The sequence below is a fragment of the Sylvia atricapilla genome, chromosome 2, assembly GCF_009819655.1.
Source record: "Sylvia atricapilla isolate bSylAtr1 chromosome 2, bSylAtr1.pri, whole genome shotgun sequence".
NCBI classification, from domain to species: domain Eukaryota; kingdom Metazoa; phylum Chordata; class Aves; order Passeriformes; family Sylviidae; genus Sylvia; species Sylvia atricapilla.
Window position 1 is genome coordinate 43,504,765 of NC_089141.1, and position 27,152 is coordinate 43,531,916.

Below are 27,152 nucleotides of genomic sequence, written 5' to 3' on the forward strand. Positions count from 1 at the left end.
TGCTTTTGCGAAGGTGTCTTGCCAGGTCAGATGCCAGAAGTTTGAAGGCAGTTCTGGAAATTTTAAGTGAGAACCAAGTTCCACCTGCAAAATAATTTATAAAACCCAGTCTTTTTGCTTTTTTTCACTCATCTTTTTTTCTATCTTAAATAGCTTGTGTGTGTGTTTTTTTCTACCAAATGATATTGAAAATCATGCTTTTATTTTTTCATTCATGATTTTTGAAGTCTGGTTGCCTTTGAATCATTTTTCAGAGTTACTCTGGTTTGAACCCTGGGGCAGGAAAATTGCCATGGGATTCTGGGTTAGGATAGAGGATCACATGTATTGCAAAGATGCTGCTCTTGTGCTCAGAGTAGCTATTACAGTCCAAAGGATGGCCTTTTCTTACCCTATTTTTACATGGAGGGCAACAACAATAATTATACTTTAATACTTTGCATGTTGTTGTTATCCTGGAAGAAATCTTTCCAAATGATTCTCAAGTCATGCCAGCTTTATTTAATCTGCATCTGTTGCTTGAACACCCTCTGACAAATATCCTGTCACAGAGAGCTGTGTAAAATAAATTTTAGCTCTATATTGTTTAGCGATGCAAAAAGGATTTCACTTCATAGCAAAAAAAACCCAACAAAACAACCCAAACCAAACAAACCCAAAAACCCAAACCTCTTTTTCTTTAGGTTGAGGGAAATATTTTGTGTGGACCACTCACAAATAGCAACTACATTTTGGTCAAAAGAATTCTGAAATTAGATTGAACTGTCAAAATGTTTCTCACATTTCTGCTTTCTTGAGAAATCACAGGCCGTCAAATTATGGTGATATGCAAAACATGCTCTGTAGATATTTTTCTCCATGTCCAGAAGGTCTGGATTTATGTATATCTTATTCTTGGAGGCAGTCAGTCTAGGTGAAAAGAGCATTTCTGTAATGTTGGAACTCATTCATTTTATTGACAACCTCCCCCCTTACTAAAGCAAAGAGTAGCTTTAGTTAAAATTATTATTGTTATTTCTACCCTTGTTGAGAGAGTAGATGTAAACATTGAAACAGTGTCTTGAAATACTCCCTCACAGCTGTTCTCTTGAATGCATACTTCTTTCTTTTATATTTCTTATGTAGTACGATTTCTATTGCTTTTTAGAAATCTTCATGCCTGTTATCAATGTCCACACACTGAAGTAGTTGCAGACAAATTATGTATCTCTGACTTTGCTTAAGCCAATTTTATTTTTCTACATCTCTATTGTTTTGGCAGGTGAGGCAGTAACTTCTCAAGTAGAACTCTCATTTTTTCCTTTTCTCTTCTTCCTGCCACAGTCCATCTTTTTTATTCTTGGACTGTAGTTAATTACAAAAACCTTCACAAAGAACCGGAACAGTAGGTCCCCCTTTTTTCATTTCAGCGAAGCAGAAGACTTGCTGGTAAACACTTCTCTATGCATTTTCATCTTTGGTACATTGTTTGGTTTGGTTCCAGATGAAATCAGTGCTTGCATCTTCCTGTTCAGGATGGTTTGGCTCCTTACCTCACTGTGTCCACAGTATGATCATTAGAAGGGTGTTCAATGTATGATGTCAGTTTATTTGGATATGGTATATCCATTCAATTTCTCCTTTCACTAAGTGTTCTGTGCAAGCATTTGTTTATTATCCGTTCAGATCATTTAACATCTAAAGTACATTATAGACGTCACCTTATTAACTTGAAATCTCTTGATTAGCCACTTTGTATTACATGTTGGCAACTCATTGAATTATAAGGACTTGACATGCATGTTAAAGTGGCACAATTTGGTTGTCAGTCGCTTTTGTTGTAAGACCTGAACTCTTTTCTGAAGAAGGAAAGTTAGGTACACGTCCCCAGCTCCATTTAGGATATTTTTCTCACTGGCTCTAGTCCATCCCACTGTCATTCAGAGGAAAGCAGTTCTTTTGGCCTCTGCAATGTGCATGGGAATCACTCTCAAATGGCCTGCAGTATTATGTGCACTCCTGTATTAGCTCTCTCCCTTCTAATAAAACCCCCACTCTTCCTGTATTTTTTTCAGCTGCTTCTTCCTATCACCTTAATCTTCCTAGGATAATTTTATGGTATTTGGGTAGTGAGGCCAATACTATCAATGAAACCTGTATTTTTAATTGTGATTTTTATCTCATTTCCAATCAAGTCATTCTTTACCCTTTAAAAAATTTGGAAGAAACAGTGAAGGGAAACTGAACGCTATCCTTTTTTCTCAACTGGGTTCGAAGGTGTCCAATGTGAATTTGCTCATTCTAAGATCCTTCTCAACATATTCCCATATTCTTAGCTGTCTTTCTGGGATTCTTTAATGTCCTGTTATTTTCCAATTGATATTATCTGTCATCTTGACAAAAGCTTTTGTCGATGTCTATGAAGTTGATGTGCAGTGAACTCCATGAATTCTCTGCTAAGGGGATGGTGTTACGCACTGCCATAGTCACTGACATTTCCTGTTGCTTGAGATCAGCCTGCTCTCTTCCAAGTGGAATGTCCCTGGCTTGTTCCAAGCTCTTTAACAATGTGTCTGCCAGGCTGCTGCTTGGTACAGAAAGGGAGCTGTTGTCTTTTGGTTTATTGTACTGCACAAGCAGTTCCCTCAGCAAGAGACTGCCTTCCTTGTTCCACGACCACATGAAGGAGTTCAGGCTTGACTTCAGTAGAATTTGCACCTCTTATCTTTCCCACCTCAGCCCATATTCCATCCACCTAATTAATGTTTCTATTTTTATGGGTTTATTATCTATCTGAAAGGTGCACTGTTCGTGTATTCCAGAAGGCTCTTCTGAGCAGACTGGTGTTTTCCTTCTGGACTGTCTATGAGTTGGTACATACACACAGGTCCTCTGCTAGAAGCATCTCATGGCCTTCCTTCTCTTGAAGACAAACAGGCTGCTTGGTTAGATTAAGGTAGGATCCCAGGAGCATCTCCACTCTTCTGTAGCAGCATCATGGAAAACAAGCAAAGTTCTGATCTCAGTTGTCAATAACTGTCTTTGCTATATAAATTTGGTGGCTGTGACATCTTAACCACCCCCGCCCCCGCCACCAAACTAGATTAACAACAGGCTTGACAGTGCATGTGAATCTGTTTATTTCCACTTCCTCTTTGATATTGCTTAAATAAACAATTTTAAATCACCCAAGATACTCTTGAGTTCAAATTTTGGAGTCAAACCTGCATTACTTGTCATATTTTCAGTTGTGATAATAGATAAGTGTTCCATGGCTCATGAAGCTGAGCATCCATTTCTTTCTTTATGGAAAATGTGATTTGTTCATAGAAACGTAGTCTTGGAGACCATATTCAGCTGTTACATGGGTATGTGAGTCCTCTAATGCACAGTAGAAATGCTTACATCCCCAACTCCTGCAGGTGCCCCTTAAACCTCCCCTCAGCTGCTGCCACCCAGCTCCAGGGTTAACTTCCACCAAGGCAAAGTGCTCACTCAGACAGGCTGAGGAACCTGTCTGCACTGCAGAGAAAGTCTCTCTGAAACAGAGAGGCCATGTCCCTGTGGAGGACATGAGGCAGCAAAGAGACATGTTGAAAACAGGGTTCATCTAAGCAGGGGGAAAAGGAAGTTCCTGTATTTTCCAGGGGGAAATAATCAGTGTCTGAAAATGTAACAAAACAGAAATACAAATATTTCTGTTTCTTCTCCCTTTGTTTGTGTGTTATCCCTTTGGGCCCAAGCACAGTCTCTTCACTTTCCAGCTAACTGATGCATCTTAGCAACTTTAGACAGGCATGTGTTGCATACTTTTAATGAGAGATCCATCTCAAGGGTTAGTTCCATAATGTAAGTGGTGCTAGAAGGATTCAGACCAGAGAAGAGGGTTTGGGGCTGGGAAACTCTTCCTCCATATACTGAGGACTGGACCAGCCTCACTGTTGACATGAGTGGGTGCTGCAGAGCCTGGTCTGCCAAGAAGTGTACTGGGCTGTGGTGCTGACAACAAAGGTGTCTGCTGAGCAAGGGCCATGTCTGGCACCAGGAGATGTCTGTGTTCCTTCTTTGCAAAATTCTCGGTTGACCACAGGAGGCTACTTAACAGACAGGCAATTTGTTCCTAACTGGTCTTCACATAAATGAGTTTAGGGCTAAGCCCTGGCTTGGAGGAAATAAAAATCTGCATGATCAGTACAAGGCAGGCTTAATAGTGAGAGGAGGTGGGATTGCCTTGAAGTTTTCCTCTCTTCCACAGTTGTCATCACAGACAAGAGTCAATAATTTTTGTAGAGGTGTTCCTCTTACTAAGGTCATGCTCACTCACTGCTTCGTCTCCAATAGCCGCTTAGGAGGTATTATTGGAGCTATAGCCTTCTGTAGAAATAAATGGTACAAAAACAACATTATGAAACAATATTATAAACTTCACAGAGAGTTTAAATAACAAGAAAATAAGATATATTTACTTCTTGATTGACCTGAACTAAAAGTCAAACATCTCAAGTAAGATTACTTGGTAACCTTGGGTTTCTTCCCGCACTGTGGCTGCTGGGACCTGCTGTTTTTCAGCGTGGGCAGCAGGAGGCAGGGCGCACAGTGCCTGGTGGGGGAATCTCCCTGCCCTTGATTCCCCTCCTGGGGTGTTGGAGGCAAGGGCTGGTCCAGGAGGGATGTTGTGGCCCACAGATATAGAGGAACAAGGAAGGACCAGCCCTCCCAGCCTCAGTGCACTCAAACAGTGGCACTGGTGGGCAGGAACAAAGCCATTCCAATGCTGGCATCAATCCCTGACCTCTCTCTCAGCAAAAGCTCCCTGAATTTCAGAATTAACATCCGGATTAAAAAAGAGATTTCTCATAGAGGTCTTATTTGATCAAGATAAATGGGAAAATTTATATCTTAGTGTTACTTTTTCAGGCAAGCTATCAGGCAAGTCCACAGGTCAATGAGCTTTTTTCTTTCTTTGTATTTTACACTTCCAAAAACCAAAGGCAATTCTTCCCTCCTTGAGGTCATTGGCTCTGGGAAGATGCCTGGTAGAGTGTTATAGAGCAATTCAGGAAATTAATCTGCACAAAGCTTGTCATTGCAAGGGGACTAGAACAGTAGTAGAGTAGCCAATACTTGAATACACGCTGTAATTTTTTGGACACAAAACCCCCAGCTCTCTTGCTTCTGAAATCTCTAAGTCATTGGAAGATGGCTTAAACAACAACCAATAAAATGAATAGCTACTTGGTAGTGAGCAGAAGCAGAAGAATGGTGGTGGCTCTGCCTCTTGGACCCTCCCACTTCAGCTCACTAAGTACCTATTTGTTTACACAGCCATGGAAGCCCATTGGCTTCCCCTTGATTTATTTTCTGTTCCTATTTTGACCCAGGTCTCATCATCACTGTTCTTCAGGCGTCAGTAGGATCTTCATCATGCCCTTGTGAATTTGTTGTGAATATCTTGGTAATTCTCTAGGTTAGACCTTCTCTATTTCATGCTTCCCTCTTGAACTGTGTGTGGTGCAAAACTGGGCACAGCATTTTCCATTTTTTACACACTGCAGACTCGCCTCATCTCCTTTATCAAAAATAAAGGGGCTTCAATGAACAAAGTTCCTTTCATACCATGAGATGCAATTATTAAACCCTCATCCTCTTCCTTGTCCCTGCTTTAAAGTATTGTAGCATCATGTCCAATTATTTAACCACATCAAAAGGGAGAGAAGGTCTGCTAGTAGTGCTTAGTTTACAGGACTAAAGCCCTGCATTTGCTGCAGAGTGTGTTGCAGCAGAGTGTGTTCTTGGCTCTTTCAGAAGAAAGTGACCTTCAGAAGGAATATCCTCTCTCTGAAAGCAAAAAAACTCATTTTGTATGTTAATTATTCTGCAGCTAGCAGGCTTGGTTTTAATTTATGTTCATGACAACACATATTTGAGAAGAATCAGTTGAAAAAGGGTCCATACTTACTGTGGAAACTGTACCGGGGAATATTAGGGGAATTTTTCCTATTTTGTTTCATATGCCTTGGTTTTACTGGAGTTTTTGAGCTGTCAGTTTGGACTGACCTGTCTGAATTGCATGAAAAAGCTAAAAAGCAAAGTACAGAGAAATAGGCCAAGATATAATTTCCCTTCATGTGACTTCTACTGCTTTAGTGCTACAAAACTTGCTCACTTCACTTTGCAGGCAGTGGGGAGGCAGTAGCTATGAGCCTGGGCCTGTGGCATTGAGGTGGGCAGTGCTGCAGCCCAACAAGGTGGTCAAGGCTGCTGCTCTCAAGAGTCAAAGGCACAGCCAATAGCTTCCTTTTGCCAGCAAAAGATACCTACCTAGGGTGATGATTTGGTCCCAAAAGTAAAACATTACGACAGCTGCCAGGGATAACACTGGATCTTGTCTAACGTGCCAGCTTTGATTTTCTTTGCTGTTGCAGTGAATAAGCAATAGCAGAGCTCCTGACCCCAGGAAAGATGAGCAGCATGAGTCAGGATTCAGCTAAGCAAATTCCCTGTGGCTAGGGTAGTTGCCATTCTGTAAACTCATCTTCCTCCTCTGCTGGGACAGAAAAGAGGGCAAATTAAGGAAACTGTACAGTTCTGCTGCTGTAGACACTGTGTTCTTTCAGCATTTGTCATCCTTCCTGAAGAGATTTTTCTTTTCTCTATTTCCTGGTGTCCTAATTAAGACAGATAAAGATACAAAATGGGCAGCACTGCTATTGGCACCTTATCGAGCAACCTGAGCAAGCTCAGACTCTGTTTAGTTTTGTTGATTAGGTATGGCTGGGGCTGCCAAAATTGTCTGTCCCAGACAGCAGCGACCACCCGACCAGGCTTTAGTAAATAAAATACCACAAATACATTCTGAAAAATGTGAACATAATACCCATGAAGGACTATTAATGTGTACAGAAAGTATGCAGGCTGCAAATACACCTTCATCCTGACCTTCAACATTCCTCTTAGTTTAGTCCTATTGGAGATGGCCAATTATGGTTTTATGATACAGATTACCAGTAAGCGCCTGGTGCTGTTTGTGCCAATCAGAGTCTTGTTGTAGGCTTCAGCAAGGTCTGAGTTTCTCTTCTTCTATATCTAAAGAGAAGGAAGTTATACAAGTCACTCTATAAGCTACTTTAATTATAAATCTACACAAAAATCGTTGTTATTTCAAAGTGATGTGTATTTTTTGAACTTGACACACTATATCCAAACCCACCAAATGCAGATGTAAAAAAGCCTCAATGAAATACTTCTAAGGATATTGTGTAACAACTAGGATTATTTCTCACTGGATTTCTTAATATTTTAAACCCTCTGAAATGAAAATATGCCATCTCAGAGGCATAGGAGTCCTCCCTTGAAGAACAATAATAATCAAAATCTTCAGTGAGAAAACTTCAGCTCAGCTAGACAGTCCAAGAGGAAAGTCCTGTCTGAAAAATTTATTTTGGGTATGTAAAATTTAGAAAATATTGAAGTTACACGTTTTCAGTAAGACAAGACTGAGCTCGTGGAAGGTCATGCATGCAAATTTTGTTTTTCATATTCTTCCATGAGGGAATCACATGATGGGGAAACTCAGAAGGGGATTTTGGAAGTAAGATCCTGCAAGCCACAAGGAGGTTAAAAAGACTGAGTCACACAACATTGAATTGTTTTGTTATTCTTGTTATGGCAGACTAGAAAGAGCAAATTTGTAAGTACTGTCTGATGTGACATTACTTTAAAACTGAAGGAAACAGGAGGTGGCATTTCCTCTTCACAGGCTGAACAGTTATGGTAAGGTGGAAATCTTCTGAATGTGGCTGCAGTGTATCTGATGTGTCCTACTTTGATGTGATTTCAGTTGCAAGAAAGGAAATGCAGGGAGCTGATGCATGTCTGTAGTGTGAGTTACATGTAGAGCTCAGTGCTACAAACAGTTCATTCCTGCCAGCTCCATATGAAGTCTGGTTTTTAATATTTTCCATTTGACAGTATCTTCTTATTGTTAGCATAGATACTAAAGGTATCTTTATAGATTCTAAAGGTATTCCCTTCATGAGATCTTTAGGTTTTACTCCTGTTCACCTACAACCTCCAGCTAGATGGACAGAAAGATGAGCATCTGGGGACATCCTTGTATGAATGATCCTGCATCCAAAGCTATGCTTACAGCACTGAGATACCCCCCAGGGGAAGAGCAGCACTATGGCTCTCCTGAATCTATTCAACCCTAACTTATTCGACCTTTCCAGTGCAAATGAGCATCTGTCCCTAAACCACTGATAAGGCTTTTGCTTTCAGGAGAAGTGGCTGCAGGTCGCTGTTTCTAAGAACACCACACTTGCAAATTCCTAGAACACTTTTGCTCTGTGTAAGTAAGCTGGGAACATTGTTTTGCTAGACAGAGTATGGCAATGACCACCCGGTGCCCATTTATTCAAGTCTTCTGGAATGTGAATAGATTTGCAGCACAGGGCTGAGTACTTCTGTTTGTTAACTCAGTGGAAACCACTTGGCATAGGAACATGTTCGAATCATGATGCAGGCTTTTGAAATTCATACTGGCAGGGGATCCAGCTGAAAGCTGTGAAACCAAACTTGTTGTTTTCAGGCTAGTTCACTAGAAAAGAGTCTAAAAATTCAGTGCTGCAGGTTTTCAATTTCTGCTCTGACAAAACTGATCTTGGAATTACCCGTCCTGATGTACCAAAATATTTCTGGCCCAGATAGGTCATGAAATGCTGAGCCACAAAATGCAGGAGATACCTAATTAATCAACGTAGCTTCTTAACATATTTGCCATGTTACATTGTGTCAAATGTCAACAATTCCCTGGAATTTAGAGATGAATATTCAGAAATGTTTCTTCTCCCTCTAGACCCATGTGGCTTCACTGAGACCCTGCTGCCGGCAGAACCTGTCTGTGCAAATGATCATTGAAGTGCAGGCATGGTCAGAGCTTTCATGTTCAACTTCCTTCATGTTCATGGTAACCTGTGGTTTTGGGTTCAGCTGGCATAGGGACACACAACAGGGCAATTAGGAACCTTTGTAATTACAGTTTTGTGAACTGTCAATTTTTATAAGGCTAAAATTCAGCATCAATACCTTCATGTGTTACCTTCCTTTGTTAAGAATATACACTTTAAAGTAGGACTATTCTCAGCTCACTTAATACTCTCAGCTCCAATTCTCAGTTTAACCCAGTTTTAGCTGCCACAGCAGATACTGGAGCTGATGATTGATCATGATGCTTCTAGTGCTCAGAGTTTCAGAGTGTAGCTTTGAAAATTTATAAAGACCTGAGGGAGGAGAAAGTATGATGATGCTGGAGCAGCATGAGGCTGAAATCTATCAGTTCATGAACCGCTGTCTAAAGAGAATACATTTCATCCCCTTAAGGCAAATGATTTGATTTTGCATTAGCATACTTAAAATGGAGATTTTCAGAGTTTCCCAAGATCTGAGATTTTGCTTTAAATTTCAAATAATAGTACATGAAGTTCTGTAAATTTCTAGGTAATCAATAGAATTTTATATGTGAGGTTAAGCATTATGAATCACAGTCTTTGAAAAAGCTGATTTTTTATAATATGTAGCTACAAAGAACTTCTACAGATGGACCTTTACTTTTTTTAACTAGATCTAAAAATAACTTCATACAAAAGTGAATTGATTTTATTATAATTTAAAAAGGAAAGGGAAATCCAGTACAGCAATGGTGAGCTGGTGGGGCTGGCCAGTTGAGAAACTAAAGGGTACAGAACAAGGAGTAAGAAAAAAATCTGCTCCTCTCTTTCTCACTGTCTAACTCATTGCCTGCATGAGACATGGAATAAGAGACCTGTTAATCTGCAGGTTAACAGATGGTTAAGACTGAAGAAGGCTATCTTCAGTGCTGAATGAACTGAGTGGAGTGATAAGATAATATGAATATTTTCTATCTCACTTTTCTCCAGAAATGAGTAGCAGGAAAAATTTTGGGAGAGCCTTTCTGGCCAGGCATATCAGAAGCTATTGCATTGGCTTACAGACATTTTAAAAGAGGTGTTTCTAAGCAGCTGCATAAAGGAGCAGAGCAACAAATTGTCTTGAGAGGGCAAGGGTGCCCTTGAGAGGGCACACCACACCTTGGCCACTGGTGTCAGCCGTGATTTTGGACAACCCCCGTGGATAAAAGTGGCTCAGCTGAACAACATCTGTGCTGCTGCTGCTCTTCTGTGGACATGTTTTACCCTACCTCCCCAGCACCCTTTCATAGATAATTACAGGGAGGAAACTAAGATGAATGTGTGCTTCTGCAGGCTCAGCTCAGTATGGTGTTATACATCATTGCCTTCTTGCTTATATGCTGAACTGTCAGTATAAGCAGTAGGTTGTTTTTATATTTAGAAAGTAAGGTATTAGCTGAGTGGCAGTTTGTCTGGCACATGGTTTGCTATCTTTCTTTGTCCAGCTTTGTGCAATTTAATTTTAGAGGAAGCATTTTCCACCTTCAAAAGAGCATCTTGGCAATGCTTTCCTCAATTCCCATTTGTTAGAGGTTATTATGGAAGAAAAGGTCCCTGCTCATTGTGCACAGCTTGCCTAGTGCAAGCTTCTTTCATTACCTTAAAAATGTCAGGTTGACTCCAGGGGAGCTGACACAGCATTGGGCTGTACCCAGCCATGGTAACGCTGTCCCCATTGCCATCAATACTGAGGTACTGAGAGCTTCATTACAGACCCAGCAAAGACAGAGAGGTGAGCAGTAAAATGCAGAGAATATTTTTTATCTTCTTAATTTTTTTATCATTGCTTCTGGTGGATATAATTCAAGCTTAATGTGAGATTGAAGTAGCTTTTGTTTTGCAGATTGCTGAAACACTGGGAGCTTTAAAGAAGCTTGACATTTCAGTTGGACTGGTGGGAAGGGTCTTTCCAGGAAGCCTGTGTGGGCAAACCTGTGTGGGCAAACCTGTGTGGTGGTAGCTGCCTGTATGAGACAAAGAATGGAGCAGAGTTAGTGGGGAAGGGGTCGAGGTCTGTGGGTAAGTGGGGAAGCCTTTGAGAGAGCAGGACAAGACACAATTTGGGGGGCCTTGGGGGTTTGGATAATCACTGGGTGAGTGAGCAAAGAAATCTCCTGAGGTTTGAATCCTGCTGGGTTCAGGGCAGGAAGACCTTATGTAAAGTCTCTAAATAAACAGGACTGCAGCAAAAAATAAAAGTAATTCTTGTTTGCGTCATTTTCTTCCCAGTGGAGACAACATGTAGGACACTGAAATTTGGTTACTTACTCAAATTGCAAAAAGTCTGGGTATTAAGGAACAGTGGAGGGAAAGGGGATATTCATAGACAGCAAATTATTTAGAAATGTGGTGTGAAGCAGAAATAATTGGTGAAACTACAGAAGAGGAAGGGGGATTTTTTTCCAGTAACTGTTAACCGTAAAGTAATGTTGAAAATTATTCCTCTGTCTTTGGACACAGAGGAGGATTGAGATCAAGCTAGGCACAGAAAATATTTCAGTGAGGCAATTTTGAAACCGGACATACAATTATTGGAAGACATTTGTAAGTTTGAAACAAGACTTGGTGTCCAGCCTTCAATCACAGTATGCTCATTTCCAAAATTAAATATGTGGCCTGACACAGTGAGACCTGAGCCATTGCCATCATCACCGAGAACAATGGAGCTTCTGGAAATAACTTTGTCACATTTGTGCTGGTGCAGGTCCTGAGGATGGACACCTCAAAACAGCTCCACCAGCTGTGCTGGGCATTGTGGAGAAGGCAGCAGTGGGATCTGTACTCTCCCAGACTGGGATGGGCTTCCTCATGCAGCAGCCAAGCACAGCAGAGCTGCAGTGCAGCACGGAGAAGCCTGCACCACCCAGGGGGAGGCAAACACAGGGAATATTGCAACTGTGGGTAAACTGCCTGGCTGACTCAAGATGCTTGGCACCTATCTCACTTTTGCCCTGTGTGGGGCACTTTTGCCCCACAGTGTGGGGAGTTAAAATACTGTCCTCCCAATGTGCTGAGTGTGCTGAGTGTGCTGTGGGGGATGAGATGCTATAAGCCAGGCTGGGCTGCTAGAGCTTCCCAGAAAGGTGGTAGCTGACAGCAGGCAGCTCTGCCAAATGTTTTTTCTCAGCCTTTAATAAAACTGTGAGATTCCTTTTACAGCTGTGCAGTCCTGGAGAAGCTGGAGGCTTGCATGGATTTACACGATGGCAGAGTTTGTCCCTGGGTGTATAGGAGGGGGAAACTGTTAGCATTCTTGTACAAAGAATATGACCAGAGACAGCTGGCAACCTATTTCTGGTACTCACCACTTCAGTTTCTCAGATGACATCTGAGAACACCTACCAGCATTTAATTCTCATTAGTACATTCTCAACAATTTTTGTAGTTTGCAGGATGTGTGAATTCTGAGCCTCTTTTCCTTCGCTACGCATTAGGGGGAAAATCGTCGTGGGAGACACACATCCAACTGTTTTCTCCAGCCTTGTGATTCCCAGTGCTGTGTGCTTTGGTGTGTATGCAGCCATCACTGCTTTTAATAGACAGTGTAAGATTACTCCGCCCTCCCCTTCCTTTGTTTCTCTGCTTTAAAGATAAAGAAGTGAGGAATGAGCCAAAACTGTCACAATATGCAAGGAATTTGTGTCAGCAGTCAATAAACTAAAAAGTCTTGAATGCTGTGATTTAAAGTGGTACAATAAGGGATGCATGGAGTTTGATCCAGGGTCACAAATAGGAGGGAGGTGGCTCTTGTTGTCTGCTTCAGGCTATGTCAGGCTTTAAACTGAGGTACAATTCAGTCTGCTTCAGGCAGGTACCTCCAGGACATGCTTGAGGTGAGGCAGAGACCCTTTCTGGAGAACAGCCTTGCTTTGGAGAAAAGGATGGAGTCAGCAGTCTCTGCCAGATTTCTAAGGATGAGGAGGGGAGGAGAGACTGGGCTAAGTGATGGTATCCCTGGTGGTTTCTGCCTTCAGTGAGATGGAGGAAGGCAGCTCATCCTGGCGATGAAAGGTCATGTAACTGTGCTGGGGAGGAAGAGATGCAAAGTCCCCTAGATTGAGGGGGAGGATAATATTCAGGTGGGTGGTGAACAATTGTGAGCTGGATGGAGGCAGATATCTAAAAAGAGACTGAGTGTACAACTGATGCATGAAGGCTACCTGGCTTTCAGAATGAATACTTTTATTCTCCTGCTTCTGTTGTTCTTTGTGAGGACTGTGTTTTCTCTGCTTCTGCTTATTTCACTTTATGCTTTTGCTTTAGACTTTCCTTAAAGTCAGCTTTAATATTCGAAAAGAGAGAGGAAGAATTGATTTTGATTCAAATGTGAGCTTGTGAGCAAAAGAGAACTTGTACAAATCTGTTAAATCCCCAGACCTAGATAGATATTCCGATTTTTTCAGCAATTTCTTATACTGAGACTGTCTTGAGGCTGAAGTCCTCACATCTTGGGAACAAATAGGACAGTATCAAATGTTTATTTTACCTTGAAGATGGACCCCTGGTAGCATGACCCTTCATAAGATAATGTGTTTCTATCAAACAATACAGTGACTTTCTTCTTAGAGTTTGGTGAATATTTTTGGTCTCTGACTAAAAGAAGAAAGGAAATGAGCTTTTTCTTACAGCAGAGAAGCAGTAGGGGAATTGTTGGTACAAAAATGGATGAAAAAACATAAAAAGCTTCACATGGCAAGAAGAAAAGCAAGCTGCCTTTGTGTCTATCTAGTTTTCCTCCTACTTCCAGCCTCCAAGGTCAATCATCACTGCAACAGAGGCATGGTCTATGCTGTAGGAGTGGAAGATGTTTTTGGACCTTTTTGAGTAAGAATGTGCCCTTTGCAGCAGCTTCAGGTGTCCTGGATGTGCCCACCTTTGCCACCAGCAAACCTGCCTGCACAAATGGGTCTGGTGGCTGAGGTCTTTGGAGCTGTGTGCAGGGATCCCTCCCCACTGCACACTTGCTGCCTGGTGTGGGTGTTTGTGTCTCCTCCTCTGGCATCCATTGTGGAGATCTCAGGCTGCTGACTAAGTGCCCTGTCTCGCAGACCTTCTTTTCTCACCTGCTCCAGGACTCTTTTGTGTTTGAGGGGAAATTCCCAGGCTCAAAAACAGCACTGCAAAACTATTTACACTGAGACTAACACGGCGCTAGCTTCCTCTTGCCCTATTTTTCAGTGAATAGAGAGGCAGTGAAGCACACCTCCTCTAACAGGTAGGCGAGCAGTACTCATGCAGGTGCATGCAGGTTTTGGGGTGCAGTGCCCTCAGCAGCACAGCACAGGGTGCCTGGGAGTTCCTGGAGGAGCTCTGCAGCGAGACAGACTGCTGCTGTTTGCCTCTCCCCGGCATGACTGTGGGACGAGTGATGAGATGTGTCGGGATGGCCAGGCAGGATGTGGGCAGGAGCAAGGGGACCAAGGCAGGAAATTGGAAAGTGTTGCTGACAGTAGGACTGTGGCACCACTCAGCGCTGGCAGGAGCCAAACTAGAGAGCGGGCACAGAGAGCACCAGAGCCTCATTCTCAGAGACTTGCTCTGGTCTGTCCTCGGGTCTGGGTTACACACGGTAGTGGGCTTTTGTCAGAGCTTTCCACAGTGCGGGATAACAACGTCTGTTTCTGGTCACTGCGAGACTGTGAGTGGCTTGGGAAACAGCTACGGTGGGGCCGGGACAAAGCTATCAGAGACATTCCAGGAGTAGCCTTGGGATGTATGACACCCGATCCAGCCCCTGGGAACGCTTTGTGCACAGCTGGACTCTCCGCAGAGGCTCTCCCCCCACCCCACTGAGTCCCAGCCCTTTGGCAGCGCCTTTGCTGGGAGCCCCTGTGAGTTGCTCGGAGGGGAAAAGCAGGCTCAAATTCCTCCTCCTGGAGAAGGAAATCTGAGGAAAAGCCATGCATGGAGCTCAGTGTTGCTTGCATGACCAGGCTCTGGGATGCATCTCTGATTTGCTTACACTCGATGCTGTGTTTAAGCTGCAGACTACAGATGACCTCTGTACGATGTGTGTCTTATGCTGGTTTGGAGTCTAAACACATGCATACAGTTATTTCCACACAATCTCCATTGAGAAGCAAACTGAGTCCCATTTCTGAGCCGAGAGGGTACAGGATGGGCAGTTCCAGCTTCTGAATGAGGAGAGAAGAGCTGTGTGCTCTCCCAGACCTTAGTACCAAACTTGTGGAGGAGGGTGCAGAAGATGTGCTGCTTACAGATTTTGAAGTTATTCTGGGAGAAAATAAAAGCCAGGAAGCATACAGTAGGAGTAATCCCAAACCAGGAGGGAGGTGAACTGCCTAACCCCAACAGGTGCTTTCTGTCCAGCTTTTATGGAAGTAGGGTGGTTGTGTGCTTGGAGCAACAGTAATTAAGACTCTCAGGACAAGTTAGGAAAACAACCACTGGATTTAATAACCATTGTGCGTGGGACACATTAAACCCCCACCAAACCTCCCCACGGGGCCGTGGCAGGGGTGCCAGCCCTTGACAGATGTCTGCTTTGGTGGCAGGGACTGGTTGTTCCAATGATGCCTCAGACCTCCTCTACACTCCTGAAACAGCCCAATTTTTAAACCTGTTCCGTCAGTTGTGCCTCTAAACTGAAACAGTAGTACCACACCCCCCAGCCCTGCAGGGTTACTGTCCTGTGAATAAATATTCCATCTTTCACACAGCAAGTAGAAATCCGGTTTTCAAACAACCCTCAGACTTGAGTAAAACTAAAATTTGAAAGGAAAAAACTACATCATTAGCTTAAAATTTCTAAAGATACCAAACAATATTGCAGAACCAAACCAATACTACCCCTGTTTAAACCCTGTAAACTGCTCCCCCACCATTATACTTTCTATCCTGCAACCTACTCCATATCTAATCTCACTGTATTACACAAGGTGTTTTCTAACATCCAAAGTATCTTTTACTGTTCTGAATGCTCTTATCAATATCTTGATGTAAGCAGTAAGCCTGACTAGGCAAACAAATATCTTTTCACATTAAGTTTCACTTAATAATTGACCAAAAATTCACTGTCTCCAATTAATAAAATGCTGAGCTGGAATCCTCTCAGGCTTTTTGAGCACACCTTCTGAATATTTACATCTGGAAAGTACACAGTGTTTACAAGAACTCATGTTTATTTATCCATGAACACTTCAACAGAAAAGCTTCTTTATGACTAGCTGTACATTTTCCTTTGCCAGTTTATTGACCTTTTGCAATGCATGGCTATTTGTTTGGTAAAAACGATAGTACTGATCTTAACCTGCCATGTGTAATACATCTTGGTAACTTGCCACTGAAAAGAAAATATTTTGAGTGCCAGAAAGCCCCCCATGTCACTGGGAAAAGTGTTTGAATCCAGTGCAGCTCAGTAGTAAGCAAATATCACTATCTGATGACACTTGCTAAGTGGCTGTAGGAAAATGAGTCCATGCTGGGAGCTCACTTGTTAGCACATCCCCAGTGATCCTGCTAGCACTTTCAAGCTCTTCTAACTGTTTTTATCTTTGGGCCAGTGAGACAACGCAGCTGGGTGCTCTGCTGCTCAGGTGGCCCTGCCAACTGCTGGCAGTGCAGGGCTGGTTGGGACACAGGAGTGCAACTGCTGCCTTTTCCCTGGTTAAAGGGACAGCTTTCAATCCCCTCCCTGCCTAGTCTGGCATTTTCTCTGAACTAAGCATATTTGTCCAAGAGCACTTCCGCAGAAAAGCTCCTTTATGCTTTGCTGTACATCTTCCCTGCCAGCATCCTGACCTTCAGCACTCCCCTGCAGGTTCTCCTCAAGAAAGGTCATTTCAGCAGAGTCCTCACGGAGCTGCGCAGAGGCCAGCGGGCACCGACATGGGGATGCTGCTGTCTGCCAAGGACCACTGTGTGCAGAGCTGGGCTTCCACGAAATATATCTGGCTGTGCCAGGTCCTGCTGGTTTTCCAGCTCTCCAAGTACCTGGCTAAGCAAAGCTGAACTGCTCAGAAGTGAGGGAAGGCAGGAGAGACAGAGGAAGGCACACGGGCAGACTGTAGGTGTTAACTGACCCCCTCTCCTCAAATTGCAGAGGAAAAGAGTCTTTAATTTAGTTCTTTTTATGAATTGAGGTTACCTCCGAGTTTGAGTTAATTAAAGGAGGTGTCATGCAGCATTTCTTTCCTTACAGAGGAAGCTGTTTATATGTGCAGGAAGAGATTTGAGGAACAGACCTGAATTTCTGTTTCATTATTCTACAGTTTCCTATTAGAGTAGCACAGAAACTGAATCTGGTTTTCTGTGATTCCGAGGGCCCTAAGCCCAAGCTGTGGAGTCATAACCATTGCCCTCCAGTCCAAGGAATAACTGGACCTTGCAGGTTAGAGTGGCTGGGGCTGGAAAGTGGTATTTCAGATGTCTGAATATGAAGGACTCACTGTACCACTGGTGGTAGCTTCAAGTCCAAGATGGGACCTGAGGATGGGAAATGTGTACATGACGGCCCTGGGTTCACAGGGGCAATTAACCACTGGAAGAGTGGTTAATTTGAAGGCTTTAAATCAAGACTAGAAACTTTTAAACTGCCTATGGTCTCCTTAGGAAGACATTGCTTTTTTGAGGAACAATCAGGGTAGATTCTGATTTTACTCAGATTTTAAAGTGGTGAGCTTTGTGCAGGGACTCCAGGTAGACGTCCAGTGGTGGGGTTGCTCTGGCATGGTTTGGAGTGCTATACACTGACCTGAGATAATACCTGAGCCTGACTTCACCTCTCCCTCTGGCAGACTCTCGGCCTCGATGAAAGAAAAGGGTGCAAAAAAGCAGAAGCCAAAGTGAGAAGGTAGAGGCATCTTGGGAACCTGGCTGGGCTTTATGCTGAGTCTCTTCCCTTGGTGTGTGCAGTCAGCACTTAAACCTGAATTGCCAAGGACAGGGCCTTTGACCAGAGAGCCTCTGTCTCTGCAGGAGAAGAACTTTGGGGATCCACATGAGGCCAGAGAGCAGATGTCAATAAGCTACTGCAGGAGCCATAGGATATATATATCATCAAGCCAGCAGTGGAGAAAGGTAAGGCAGGCACAGTTCTCTGTAGTCTGTTTTCCCCCCAGAATTTCCCTACAGCTGATGAAATGATATCTTTTTTTTTTCGGAAGCTCTGAGGTCCATGTGTACTCTCCATTTGCTCCTAACTACTCATAATCTAATTTTGGTGAGCCCTGGACTTGAGTCCTCTGGGGATTGCAGAGCCTGGGAGTAGATGTTCATTCAACAAGGATGATCACAAGAGTCCAGTCTCACTTTTAAACCATATAAAACCTCCAAAGTGCAAAGCAACCTAAAAAATTCACTGGGAATTGATGGCATTCAGTGTCTCCCAGGTCTGGGCTGTCAAAGAGTGATTTTAATAGCACATTAAGTATGAGATTCTGGAACGTGATTAAGACCTAACACAAGGAAGTAGCTTTTAATTAACAAGTTCTACATGCTATGTATGAAAAGTAACAGCCATTAAAATTTATTAGTATTAAGTTGCGCAGCAAAACTCTTTCAATGCTGAGTTTGACTGCTTTAATTTAAAATGGGCATTTCTACACTGGGATGGGACAAAAGAAAATTTGCTTAAGTTTGATTTTTATACTACTAAAAAGGATTTAACAGCTTAGAATACATGCTTTACTTCACACCATAGAACTGGTGAAAACTGGATTAGTTATACTGCTTTCAGCAATACTACTGGCATAAACCATTAACAGTTTAGACTCACAGAGTTTGTTTTGCTTAATTTGTTTGCAAAAAGTAATTTTTACTGTAGAATTCTAGCTAACATGTAAGCAATCATTTATATTTATATGGCAAGTTTCATTTGGTGAAACCCACTAGAATAGCATTAACTGTGTTAAGATTTTGAAATTCCAGACAGTTTCATCAAAAGCAATCCTATTAAACCAGAAACTTGAAGAGGTAGTTTAGTTTGATTTTGCTGAAGTTTTTTAGCTAACATGAATTATAGCATTGCTGCAATGAGAACTAGAGAGGTGAAGCCCCGCTTAAATGCATCCTCACAGTTCTGTTGTTTCCCAACTCTCCCTAGCATTGGCATGTCATTTTACTAGGCAAGAAGATACCTTTTAACGTAGTTACAGTGTCATAGTGCTCTGCTGCTACCTCTGAAGGACTGGAGTCGGCTACAGAAACAGAAGATGGAATGTGCCTATTTTGAAGTCCTGTACACAAATTAGATCCCAATCTGTGGTTTCATACATTTTTCAGCAGTTTTTAGCTGTTGCACAAGAGCTCATTTGGAATTTGTATTTAAAAATAAAATACCCCAGAACGCAGCTGTATGGAGGGAGAAGGGAGGAGGCAGGTCTGGAGGGGACCTCTAAGGTAGCTGAATCTGGTCTCTGCTACTGCAAGTAACCACATCACAGGGTCCCCTTCAAAAGCAGTTCATAGGTCTTCAGAAAGCCTTCTCCACTATGCATAGCCTTTGGTATTGAGTGCAGCCTAGCTGTATGTACAGCACATATATTCCTGATTAAAAGAGGATGGAGAAAAAAATTTAAGTCTGTGCTGATTGGAGTTAATATTTACCGAATAGTGGAAACCGTCATTCCACCCACTAAAACGTGATTAGTCAGAGCTTGCTCTGTTGCCCAGTTCAGCCAGACAGGAGCTGCTTTGCAGGCTCATGTTTTGTACAGATCACCAGCCACCATCCCTGGAGTGTAGCTGTGCTGCCCACATGCCTAGGTAGGAGGTTTTGGTTCAGCCTCCTGTCTGCTGCTTCTCTATTGCCTGTCCCCCACGCTCCCAAGCCACCACAAGCACCATAAACATCACCAAACAAGTAAATATTGTCATTTTTTAGGCTGGGGTTCTGAAGCTTTTGATTTTGAGTTTTCAAGCTTTTTTCCAGTCTCCATATCTGCTTTTAAGAAAGTGATGTCTCAAACTCCACTTTGTAAACTCTACTCTGTGCCAGGAGGAGAAGCTTATTGCAAGAAGGCCACGGAAGCCTACAGGCTTCTGGTATACCAGGCAGCTTCCTGTGGGCAGTATGGTTCTTGGATATGATTTTTCTCACAGTGTTTTGTATCCCCGTGTCAGTATGGACTTTAAGATAAATTGTGCTTGTCTGTCCCTGTTGCTGTTGGTGGCCCTTGTGCATGACACTGCGCGGCTGTCACAGGAGGGTGCTTTGACGGATGCCTTGTTTTCCAAAAGGCAAGATGCCTTTCTGCAGATCCAGCTCCCTACCTTTAATGTATGGTCTGACGATCACTTGTTTGAATGCTGAACACTTCATGCTTCCCTAACTCCTGCTCCTGCCTGGGCACTCTTCCAGAGCCCCACAGCCAGGCTGCTGCAGATGCTGCCTGGTCCCTTGCTGTTCACACAAGCAGAGGTCCCCATATTGGTGAAGGGGTTCACTGAGATCTGAGGTTCCCACTTCCAGCAAAACAAAGTCTTCAGAATTAGTATGAGCTTTACCAATTTCATTTTCTACTCTAGGAATCAGGTTCTAAAGCCTCTTGTGCCCATATCTTTTACATCCATGCAGGCCTATCAGTGCTCCCGGCACATCCCACACAGCCACCCCTTGGCTCTCCCTTCCACTGCTGGTGGTCAGGCCTGCCTCTTTGCCATGCCAGCTGTCTGGATTAATTGCACTCTCTCTCTTTCCACCTCACCAATTCCCCATCTGTTTTTCTGCTATAGCTTAAATCCGTTTTGATCTGATCCCGAAATACTGACTTCTACAGGAGCCTCTGCACACCGTCTGTTCCTGGGAGCAGGTCACTCCCTCTCTCCCACTCCATGGCTCCAGATAATGCTAGCCTGAGAGGCTTATTGCTGCAATATTGAAATTCTCCTTGTTAAGAGCTGGATCCTGAAAAGTAGCAGGAACCGTGGTCCTCATCTCTAAGAGTGCACACATAGCTGTATTTTTGGGAGCCTAATTATTTAGTTGAATTCAAGATCGCACTCAGGGTTTGTCTGGAGTACATCCAGAACATGTAGCACATAGCAGGGTTGAACCTTTCTATCCTAAACTGTTCTATTGGCACGCTACAATGCACAGAATAACCAAGCACATAGGGAGCATTGACCCTCTCATTTAATTTAGAAGACATTTTATTCGCCCTACCAGTTATTTAACGCCACTATCTATTTATTCAATTTGGTTAACTTAATGCACCACGACTTAGACAACATACTTGGACTGGAGACAGAGACCATCATGTTAATTGAAACTGCAGCACAGTTCAGTTATTACGTAGTCATGAGAACTTAATTGTGTGATCAGAAACCGTTATTTACTGCTGGTGACTCTTTTGTATCCCAAACACTGGCATTGATTGTAAACCAAAAGGCAAAAAAATTACACGTACGAGCAATCTTCACAGACTCATCTGTCTTCTGGATCTTGAAAAGTAGTAACACAGAACACCCTGTTCACCAAACATTTCTCAAGACTGAGGCAGCCTTTTTTATCCATGGATGAAGTGATTAAGTGGGGTATTTACGAACAGTTTGGTTGTGCACTTTCCAAATGTGTATTTCAAAGTGTCTGTGTCTTCTTGGTGCTGTGATAGATAAAACAGGTACACACAAGATCCCTCTACTCTCACAAACCTGAATGCAAGCAACCAGAGTACAGACATTGCAATTACAGGATAAGCAGAGAGACATTAATGTAAACTGCTAGTGAGGAATGTGCATTTGGGCAATTGAGTCTCCCTTTTTATGTGCGGGAGCTAAGCAGAGAAAAGGATCAAGGCAAGTTTGCAGGTGAGCACAGAAATCAGCGAAGTAGAAAAGTGGTATACCTGGGAATTATCCAAAACACTGAATCCATAAAAGAAATTACTGTACCCATCTTTTTTAATAGGTTGATAAATGGGATGAGGTTGATTACACCAGCAAAGAAATCAGTATCTTTGGTGAAGATTTGAAAATTTATAGAAAAGGGACCAAATGGTAATCATCACTTGATATAAACCAAAGGAAAGAGCTGAGCTTCATTAAGTGTGCTTTTCAGGTTTGATCTTGCAAAGCACTGTATATCTTCAGCTCCCACTTCAGTCAAAAGAAGTTGAGTATCTTTTGCAAAGAGTGTAGTCAGGAGGCTTAGGTGATTATTTGTATTCGAAATACTGAAGGTGATTTTGTGACATCAGGAGAAAGTTCTAGAAAGATCTGGAAGGAATACCGAAATCCTGTTAGAGAAAAATAGCAAGTTGTGACATTGGAGCAATGAGACCTTCAAAGGAGCTAGAAAGGAGAGGGTGAGTTACCAGACACCCGGTTACAAAAGGGTACACAGGACTATCAATGTGAGGGCAGGAAAGGAGCAGATTTGTGGAAGTAGTCCCTAGTGTTTTGCATTATTCCCTGTGCTCCCTGATGGTATCTAGTTTCATGTTTGACTATCACCCCAGACTTAAGCTTGCATAAACAGAAGGAAAGCAAGAATTGGCAGTGATGTGTTCATGGAGAGAAGCAAAGGAAAAGGGATGCAAGGGCTTGGTGGGCTGCCTGGAAGCCTTCCAGACTTGGCCCTTCTCTGTGCCAGCTCTACCTGTCCTCTGCCTTTTGTCATGGTCACGAGACAAGGCACAACTGCCTTTCACTGAGGCACCTGATCTAGCTGTGTACCCTCTCCCCAAGTTCCCCCACTACGCCCCTTACCAGGACTGACACCCCTTCCTAGCCATAACACCTCAGGCTTGTCTGTGCTCTTTTGCCAGCCCTGAGAGCCCAGGCAACTTCCTGCTCAGTGTGAAGGTTTTACCATGGGTGGAAGGTATACAAGCTCTGCTCAGCTGCTCTTACCATGATGTCTGGTGCAGGGCTGACCTTGGCTTTTAAGTAACTTTCCTTCATTCTTCTTTGGCATCAAAAACTCCAGCCATTATAAAGTTACTTTTTCCCTGTGAGGTACTGCTAGAGAGACTGAAGGGTGACAAGAGACCTTTTATCTCCCACCTGTGTTGGACTGGCTGGATTTCACTGCCCCAGCTGCAGGTGCTTCCTTTCTGTGTCCCCTCCCTCTTCAGTCCCCTTAGCCCAGCCAGTCTCTGCTCTTGCAGCTTCTTGGAGGAAAAGACTAGGAAAGTGGAAGGCTTGAAGAAGAAACACTGGGTTCAGCCCAGGAAAAAAAGCAAGGCTGAGATTTCTGCTGCTGTCTGTGGCCACTGAAGAGTCATGCTGGGAGTTCCTGGAGCTTTTCATGCCCAGGGGCAAAACATCTTTTCTCTCTCATACCCACACAGGTCCCGCTCACCTGAGGCTCCTCAAATCTCCTAAGTGTCCAGCAGATCCAAGCTGAGTCCAAGTAAGCTGGAGTCAAAAGTGCCAGGTTTGGGGTTTGGGAAGCACGAAGGCTACCTGGCTGGCACCAGGCTACTCACAGTTAATGAGTTCTGTCTTTCTCCAAGATTTATTGACTTGAGCAGAACTCTGGGCTGACCAAATTATTCTGGAGGAGTCTGTGCCACTTTCTGACAGGCCCTGCTTATGCTTATCTGCCCATTCTACCTCCCAGAACTGAGCTTGAGGCTTGAGTATATATTTAGAAAATAAGAAGCTTAGGACCAGCAAGTATTTCTGCATCCAGTTTTCAGCTGACAGTTCTTGTTTCAAGAACTGTATGCTGTGCAACTTCAGATCTCTGCAAGAGCCCTTTAGCTACCCTGTCTGCACTGTGGAAAGAATTACACTGTTTTACAGTTGTTGCAGCATGAAATGGCATGGAGAAAGTGTCTATAGAGGAAGAGGCAAGGATATGTATGTGTGCCTGTAAGAAAGGCAGATATATCTGTGAAGAAAGGAAAATGAAGAATGCAAAGCAAAACTATACCTGGAATTCATTCATTGGGCTATCTGCAAAAGTACTTAACAGGGCCTCCTTTGGGTTAATTCTTTCATAGGTCGCCAGAGAAAATTACAGTCTGGTTATTTTTTTCACATTAATCTTTCTGCAGCAATCACCACCTTCTTCTTCATAATCTTTAGATTAAGGCATGTATTAATTATTTATACATCTCCGTTCATGTATGTGGACATTTTGCAAAGCAAATAAAATAAGGTCTTGTTCTCAGTAGAGTGGGTTAATTTAGCACAGGCAGAGGCAAAACAGGCAAAAAATTCAGGTGAGGAAGCAGCAATGGAGAAGAAACTAAGACAGGAAGGAGTTGCAGAGGAGGTTGTTTTTCAAGAAGATAAGCAATGGCATCCAGTGCCTAGGGTGGGCTGTTCTTCTGGGAAATGGAGCTTGAAAAGAATGCCCAAGACAGGGGTGTTTGGAAGTTGCTGTTGGTGGCAGGGTGTGATTCAGAAGAAGCAAAGTCCTGAGCAATGGCAACAGAGGTCATATTGGGACAGGATTGGGTTGTCCAGGATCTCTGGTGTGACTGAGGCAAGAAACATGTTGAAGAAAAAAAATGTCTGGGTGGGGTGAAAATGAAAAATTTCTAGTTGTTTTTCTGTGTTCCAAATCTCTCTCTGTCTTTTCTATTTATCATTTGAAGGCCATGGTGATCTGACCATGGGACAGCTTAAAACTCATTTCAGGTAACTGAAAGAATAACGGCCTCACAGATGCAGAAGGATGGGCTGTCCTCCATGTGTCACTGTTCACAGCTTGTGCTGTGGAAGAAGTCAAAGTTCAGCCTTTACTCCTGGATTGTTGCTGCATTTCCCATGAGCTGTACATTGAAGGGTATGGCCTTTGCTCCTGGACTTTGCTGCTACCTCTGCTACTACTTCCTGAGCTGGTGTTTCCCACTGGAGCAGACATTCAGCAGGAGGAGATAGGCATAGCACGTGCATGTGCCTCGTTTCTGCTCATGTCATCTGCGTTTGAGTGTAGTTCATGATGCTCACCAAGAGATACAGGCAGTTCAAAATGCACGTTATTTTTAGAACCAAGAAACCCCCTCTCCAAACTTCTTTCTTTGGGAAAGTTGGAGGACTTTTGCATTGTCTCAGAGCTTGTACAAACAGCTCTCCTGTCCCCTCTGCTGAACTGCAGCCTACAGCTTCTTCTTCCTTGGCCTCCCATCACCCACAGCCGTTCAAAACTGCCCAGTAGAGCTGTCAAAAAATTTGCTGCCACTATGAGTGCATCTGGAGGATAATGGGGACCTGGGGACACCCGCCTCAGGAGGGTCTGCATGCCCCCAGCTAGTACACTCTCTCATGGGGATGGTTCTTTGTGGCTTTTGGGAGCCTGGTCAAAGAGATGTTTGCACTGCAGTATGAAAACTACCTGAGATTGGATATCTTTGCTGAGAAATGATCTTCTTATCCTGTGAAGCTCTGAGATTTAAAAGAGTTCCAGTTTGACATATCCTCAAGATATATTGCCGCTTTTCTTGGGAAAAGTACAAAAAAAGAGCTCTCCTGGATCTCATAGCTGTCACTGGACTCACTCATGAGGAGGAAAACTCATGCTCAGACTTCTGATCTAGACTGAGCCAAACCCTTTTATTTCCTGCTAACTGGATGCTTTGAATACCAACATGTTGCAAGGGCTCTTTCCCTTTCTATGTCACTAGATTTCATCAAGTCCTTCAGAGCCCGTTCCTGAGTAAACTTTGATCCGAACGGGTAAGATTCTGTGAAAAATGGTGATTTTCTTGAATCATTGTTTTCCAGTAAAGAATTGCTCAGCTGAAAAATTCTCTACCAAATCTGTGGTTTAGCACTTGAGAAGACCTACCTTTACACACCTGCACCGCTCACTGGTCCATCCCTTGTAAGAGAAGACTGCTGGCCCTCTCTGCACAGATTTCTCACATTTACAAACATGTATTTATCAATACCTTGCTAGCTTTTCCTACCAACCCTTGCCCTGCCTGTGCAGTTCCCATGGTACAAGTATCCCGCAGAACGTTCAGCTATTGCGTCATACTCGCCGAGCTCGAAGTCTGTCTGTGCAGATCTGTGCACCCTGCCACGCCCTTCCTTATAAAAAGGCCTGTTAAATGTGAGACATGAGATTCAGGGTCTTTTACACAGTTTTGTTTTCATCTATATTAAAGCATCTTGCTGAGGCTTCTTAGAAAAAGTTCACAATACTTTTCAAATAATTAACCACTCAAAGTAAGTGTTTTACCCTAAAGACAACTTTTCCTGCTCACCCTTCTCTGTCTCTTCTCCCTCCTCTTTAAATACAAAATGAAACTGAAACAAATAGCACCAAGAAAAATAATAACATGAAAAATCTTTGCTGATTTCCTGGAATAACATCACACAACCTGTACATTTCACTGGAATGGCCTGGGGGAGGGCTAGGGTGCACTCTAGCCTAATTGGGTTTTCTTCTGTAGATGTTTTCTGAGAAATGACGTTATTTTACACAGGTGAAATCAGCCTCTCTTCCTGCATTTCTCAGGACCACTTCTCTGCTTGCGTGACACCAGTGCTCCTCTGTTATGCATGAGAAGGCTGCTACACAAGTGATGGATGAGTCAGCCAAGAAAATAAGAGATGTACTGACCTCAGTTAACTGGTCTAAATATTTTTCATGATAAAAAAAAAAATAATTGATTTTTATACTTCTCGATGTGAATATGAAGTCAGTCGTCCCATAAACAGCTTTGAATTTAGCAGTTTACTAGGTAAGTTGGCTATGCACTTTAGTTTTTAATTATTTATTTCCCCTACAGTTCTTTAACCAAAGATACTTTCCATAGCAGCTTTCTATGTCACATTACTGGTAATACACAGAGACTTAAAGGAACACATACCTATGCACAGATCATGGGGTGTGTGGGCTTGACATTGTTTTAAAGGTCATTGCTATTTACCACCAAACATACTTTCCTGCTTATTTAATTACGGCATTTTTGGACAGCAACATGTAAAATGTTTCCATGTCATAGTCAACAAACAGCTTTTCTAATTAAAAAGGTGAGGAAGGTTTATATTTGGGAGAGAAGGGAAATAATGGATACAAGACACAGCTGCTGATATTTGGATACTACTTTGTGAGTGTAATATAATACTAACTACTCAGACATAAATCCCGTGCACTCAGCAGTCCGCTAGGCAACTGCTTGCCTCATGTCCATATTTTAATTTTTCTTGGAAGTGTGTGCACACTGGGAACATGGTCATTTAACAGCTGGATTATGGCACTGATGTTTTCTGAATTCTTGCAATTTATCGCTTGTTTAACGGCAATTCACATGCTTTCCT